Source organism: Neolamprologus brichardi, chromosome 3 (genome assembly GCF_056152115.1).
Source record: "Neolamprologus brichardi isolate AB-2024 chromosome 3, ASM5615211v1, whole genome shotgun sequence".
NCBI classification, from domain to species: domain Eukaryota; kingdom Metazoa; phylum Chordata; class Actinopteri; order Cichliformes; family Cichlidae; genus Neolamprologus; species Neolamprologus brichardi.
The window spans coordinates 56,046,641-56,053,150 of record NC_142106.1 but is presented as its reverse complement, the minus strand read 5'-3'; the positions used below and the strand labels follow the sequence as shown (position 1 = coordinate 56,053,150).

The 6,510-nt window shown below is 39.2% G+C and overlaps 1 protein-coding gene across 1 annotated transcript in view; it reads right to left on the bottom strand.

Annotated features, from left to right (window-relative positions):
- Positions 1–6,510, bottom strand: part of LOC102796743 (NACHT, LRR and PYD domains-containing protein 3-like) — a 155,761-nt gene that overhangs the window by 76,681 nt on the left and 72,570 nt on the right. The window lies entirely within an intron of this gene.

The window sequence follows — 6,510 nt, the reverse complement described above, 5'->3', positions numbered from 1 at the left end:
ATTAAACACTGAACCATAAAAGAAGCTTAAGCTGCAGCTCACAGGTCAAAGCTCAGCTGCTGCAGCCAGTTATGACTTCACATAAATCATCATGTTTTCCCTCTCAGCACTTGGGCTGTTTTGACTCAGCTACACTATGGGAAATGGCCAATGGTTCCACAGCTGTTCTTGTTCACAGCATCATCCAGTTAGAGAGGAAACTGTATAATGCAATGATGATGTTCCAGCGTCATGCTGCAGTTGTTGCTCCTCCTCCACATGCTTACCTGCCACAGTTTAACTCCGCCTCTCAGACAGTCATGTCACCTGATCTGCATGTTTTGTTGTACGATGACGTCATCTTGACGTTGACGAGGAGGGCGAGAAAAACTAGTTTTGTCCTGCAGATGGCGATCTTGCACCGTGTTCAGAAAGCCGACACTTTGATGATGCTGGTCTACTCAACTTACTTTTAGCCTGTTTTGGACTCTTTGGATATGAGCTGCTTCCACTCTGGTTTTCACTGTTAAATAAACTTATTTGATTTCACTTGTAAAAGTCGGAAAATAAATATTAAATTATTTGTTGGTTTTTGAGGGTCAAATATCTTGTTTGATTTGAGGAATGAACTGTTAAGGTGGAGAAATGAATCAGGTTAAAATAGTGGTGTTTTAAATCACTGCAGATGTATAATGTAATTTAACATGTTGATAATGGTTGTAGTGGGCTTGTAATGTAAATGTGGTCTGATTAAATGTGACATTAATGGTGACGCTGCATAAACCTGATAAAACAGTTCTATTAGTGGGTCTGTGTGATCAGCATCAGTGGGTTAAGGTGAGGCCTTGACTAGTAGAACGTCATGTTGGTGTATGACAACACATGAGCCAACATCAGACTCCGAGCGCTACGATGCTAAAGATCAGAAGATCCAGTGTGACATCATCGTTACCCGGCAACAGCAGCCCTCATCTGACTTTATTGGAGGATATTTACACCAGCAACACTGTTTAGTTTGATATGACGGATTAACAACATGCTGTGATATCCAGTTCATCTGTAATAGATACTGGATCTAATCAGCCAGCAGATATTTGATCACCTTATTTATAACTATACTAGAAACAAATACAACTGTGTTGGTGATTCATGCAAACTTGCATATCAGCCTTTTAAGGTTTTGTAGTATTGAGAACAAAGAGGTTGTGTTAGGGCTGAAAAGCACAACTTGTTCTCCTCTGCAGGTCATCAAATGCACCACAGAAGTTTGTATTTGCACAAGGCTGTATATGTTTGATGGCTTTATTATTCTCTGTTCAAAGACAATAAATGTGGAAAATGTCTCATGTAGTATCAGCTTCATTTAAAATGACTGCAAACATTTAGAGAACATGTGCTGCTGTTTGTCCTACATTTCAACACTGAATGAACCCTGAAAACGTGATGGCAGGTGACAGATTGGAGTCCACATGAAATATAGGCTGTATGAAGGCTGGAAAATATAGGTCAGTGGCGGAGTTGGGGGGTGGCTTACTGGGCTTAAGCCCGGGTTGTTTTTTCAGAAGCCCGGGGTCTTTTGGAGTGTAAGATTTTCATAGTTAGATGCCTGGCTGACAACTGTATAAAACAAAAACTACACACAATATTCGAAGCACATAGTGCACACTGTGGGAATTTACGACTGTGCGTAAATCCCCCCTAATATTGGTATGATCCGAGCTCAGACACTAAGCGGGGCGGGGCAGCTGCTGCCTGCGAGTGTGCTGTTGGAGAAACGCAGCCAGGCAGACAGAGGAGAACTGAAGTTCGACCAGGTACCAAAGCAAATTATTCGTACTGTACAAATAATGTAAATATGACGGTGAATCACAAAAGATTGATGTCAAACTGATCACTTGACCCATATTACGTTACTTGCTCTTCGAGTGAATCAACAAATGGCGAAATGAAAAGCCGAACAACAACAATGCTGTTTGTTTAGAGAGTCTTAGCTTACATGTGTGTTTATTTCATATTTTCAGTTGTTTCCCTCCACGGCTAAATAAATCGGTTTCAGTAATGGACTGATATACAAGAATGGACATAAGGGGCTTGTTTCAAAGAAAAACCGGTAGTATTTTATATATTATGCTTTGTATGTTGTTCAGTATATTTCTATGCAAAACAAGAGGAATTTCAACACACATCAGTATATTCACAGTTGAAACCAGATATTTACACTTTATGGAAAACACAAGAACATTTTTTTACTGTACAACATCAATTTAGAGTAAACTTGTTTTGTTTTGGTTAAATAAATATTGAAATATCTTTTGAATTAGTTAAATGTCAGAATAAAGAGAGACAGAGCTGTGTATTTTTATCCCTTTCATCAAATTTAGGAGTACATATACACTAAGTTTATTGTTAATTAATAAGAAAACTGCAGACGATTCCATTCTGAGCTGAAGAAGCTTCTGATTGGTTAGTAGAGTCCATGTGAGTAAATTGGTGGCACAGCTGTGGATGCATATAAGACAAAACACAGAGCCTGTTTCTGTGACATGGGAAAATCAAGAGATGTCAACCAAAACAGCAGGAAAAGAATCGTGGAGCTCCATAAGTGTGGCTCAGTTTAAATACAATTTGGTGCCATTTGCATTTCAGAAATACAGACAATTTCTCTCTTTACTCTTAAAGTTAACAAATATGTTTTTATATTTATCAATCTAAAAAAATAAACATTTAGTCTGATTTGATGTTACAATTAAAAATGTGTTTTTATCTGAAGAGTTTGTAAATATCTGGTTTCAACTGTATATTTGATGATTGTCAGCACAAAGAGGGAGAGAGAGGAGAATGAGGACAGAACAGAGATGGAACAAGAGCAGGTGAGACACACACATGTTAGTCAAATGGTCGTTTACAAAAAGTATCACCGTATCATAGGTACTCGTGTATCTTGTACCTAGTGTTTCTTTTTAGGTTTGTTATTTTTCAAGTTATATGTTTATTTATTAAGTTATGCAGGCTTGTTTGCACAACAAGGCTAAATAATTATATAAACTTTTCTCAATCTAAATAGTGGACTTTGGTAGAATTAAAAAAATAAGTGTAGTGCAGGTCTATGATGATTTTTAGTGCTACTATCATCTAGTTTTGATTCTGGTTCTGTCTTGGTTAAGTCCTCAGTAGTCCTGATTTTGAACTGTTGTAGTCCTGTTTTAATTCCGGATCAGTTCTTGGTCTTGTTGAATTGGGGTTTAGTCCTCGTGTCTTGATACAGCCCCGACTTTGTTCTGCCTTGCTGCTTAATTAAAAACCTAGTTTAAGGTGTCCTGCATATGTGATATATTTTTCTCCTATATGAAGTCATTCTTTTTTGAACAAAACTCAAAACAGAGCCTAATAATCTTTCAGTCATTTCTACCCCCCCCCCCCCCCCCCCAAAAGAAAAAAAAAAAAAAAAAGTCCCACATGTATACTACCCTTTAGGGCTAAGCCCCGGGTGTTTCAAATGTCTGGCTCCGCCTCTGATATAGATTATGAAAATATGCAGCCAAACATTTGTGGACATGGATAAATGATGTGATCAAAAAAGCAGGAAATGACACAGCTAGAAAATGAAAGTGTGTAACAGCTGAAGTCAAATGTAATGCAGAGTTGAATCTGCACTTGGATCATCTGTGAAAGGTCCACATGTAGGGATCACATGAGTCATGATGTTTGTCAGTCCAGCTTGATAACTCTATCTACTGTGGGCTACATATACTGGGCTGGTAGCTCCATAGTGTTGGAAAGAAACTATTCAATGTGCAAATTTTAAAACCAGAGGCTCTTCTAACACAGGAGCCATGTTGAGTTTACAGCCGACCACCGGCAGTCTGAAATGGAATGAAGCCCATTGACAGCCAGCAGGTCTAAACAGGAATGCAGCCATTTGTATGTGTGGCAATGATGCGGCTGCAGCTGACACAGGATTGTTTCAAACTGAACATCAGATGCATTTCACAGAGTTCACAAATAAACTCACGTTTTTATCTTTGAAGATCATCATAAAGTAGAATTGATGGTCCAGTAGAAACAGCAGGTGGTTTGAGCCCTTCTGATGCAGCAGAAACAGGATTTGGAGGAAGATGTTAATAGATTAGAAAGAGTTGTACACTGTGAATCAATGCAAGTCTTTCTTTAATAATCCCTCAGGTAGGTTCCTCTGGGACAGTCACAGATAGAGACACCAATTCTGACGTCCTTTGAAAGCCTGACTTTGAATTTTCATCACTCGTCATGTACACAGATGTTAATTCTACATATTCCTAGTACTGAACTCTAAATCAATATGAAGAAAATGCTCCTACTAATCTGCATATATGTTGATATCAAATCATTTTCCAGCACATGGATAAATCTCTAATCCCCACAGAAAGGGGGCTTGTTAGATCAGGATACTGGATGTGATCCATAGAAAACATGGATAATACACCACTTTATTTGAAGACATCTGTAGCACTGCCTCAGTTCTGGATGTTTCCACAGACTCCTTTGGCCTCTGTGCACCTAAAGAAAAGGTCAAAGGTCAGCAGCACATGTAGTTGGGACAATTCTTCATTTACAAACAACAGTCGCACAACCGATACAATTAATTTCCTCCAATTACGACTTTTCACTTGCAGAAATGGTCCTGTGTGATTTGTAGGCTGTGATATAAAAACTAGTTCCTAATGGCAGCGATTCACTCAGTAAACATGTGTTTCCTTCACCAACCTCACACACAGATCCAATAAGATCAGGAAGTGGGCAGTATAGTACAATATGTGTTATTTTGTACTGTACTGCCCAAACTAAAGATCTGCTGAAGTGTTGGAAATGATCCAGACGTTTATTTTGGACGATACAGCAGAAGATCAGACATGAAAATGGAGATAACACAGAAGACCTGCAGCAAAGGGTCAGAGGTCAGACTGGCCCACTGGATTCAACAATGAGCCAATGATCATCAAGTAGTGACTAAAGCAGAGCCCTGACGTTCTGACATTTATCACACAGTTAGAACAAATGTCTGCTGATGACTTCATGTCATGAAACGACTGATAGATGTCAATTCATTGATCAGCTGAGCTGCTGCTGCTGATCTTCATCGTGTACAGAAACATTCAGCTTGTTTCAATCAGTAAATAACTCCCACTACTCTCAGTTTGAACTGTTCCCACTCAAAATGCTGTGAGAACAATGATCATTGTAGAACTTCACAAACATCACGTGTTGTTTTCCACAAGTAAGATCAGCAAACATACAGAAACTTCCTGTTGCCACACACGGCCTCTAAAATCTCTTCCACGGTTTCTCTCTGAAGTCCACTCTCTGTGTCGGATCCACAGGAAACAACAAAATCTTATTAACATGGTTTTCAATGTGTCTCCTTACAAAAAGTCCAACCAATGAACAAATGTGTATATTTGTGGAGGCCGAACAAAAGCATGACACATTTCTCTGTTTCTATAAACTGGTGTCAAACACAAATATGAAGAGTTTCATTGACAGACTCCAAAATGCCCCCTCAGTGAATCAAAGGGAAATCTTACAGTGTGGCTAGAGAATCTTAATGGCTCCAACATCAACACATCCACAATGTTGGATCCAGTTCTACCTCACAGAGTTACTAAGACACCCTCTGCCAGCATTACAACAGCTCCACCTGCTTCACCTGCCTCCTCAGCATCTGTACACCTGAAGAGAAAAGAAAGGCTCCAAAAGCTCAAATCTACAAAGGATTCATGAAGTTTCATCCAACAATAACATGTTTGCCTTCCACAGTGTGCTGTTAGACACCACTGTACCTCTGCCATTTCAAAAAGAGCAGCTTGCTAACATTTTGGCGCCAAACACTTTGTGTTTAACTTCCTAATCTTTGTTTTCTTTGTGAAGCCGACAACATCTGGAGCTTTTTGACTCATAGAAACATCATTTTGTTCTTTAGATGACAGCAGATTGGGACTGAATAATCAATCACTATCAAACCAATAAAGACAAAAATGCTGATTTTACAGGAACTTTGTTGGAGAAGCTGTAAAGACATGAAACTGGTGGAGATCCCAAACCAGTTGATAGTGCTGATTATACCAAATAAAGCTGTTTTCCATTTGAGATGAAATGACTTTCTGTCCTGATATATAATAAATATGTTAGTTGTTTTTGATCCCGTGTATTAAAAGTAGATCCAGTTTAAAGTCAGCTTGAGTTTGATGTCTTTATGTCAAAGCTGCTCATGATGTTGAGCTGCTGATGGAATAAAAACAGTGAAAAATCTGCCTCAATATAAAAGCATGTAGTCCAGACTTAAATGTAGCCTATTGTTAGCTGAGGTCCACACACAGTGTTTGACAGTGTAAACTGTGTGAAAGGGCTGCTGGTGGAGCTCACTAGGATGAGCAGGTGACCATGTGCCACGAGGTGGAGAGCAGCTGGCCTGGGTTTGATTCTGACCCGGGTCACGTCCCCTTTCTCTCTCCCTCTGCTTTACTGTCACTTATCTTCACTGCTCTGTCCAATAAA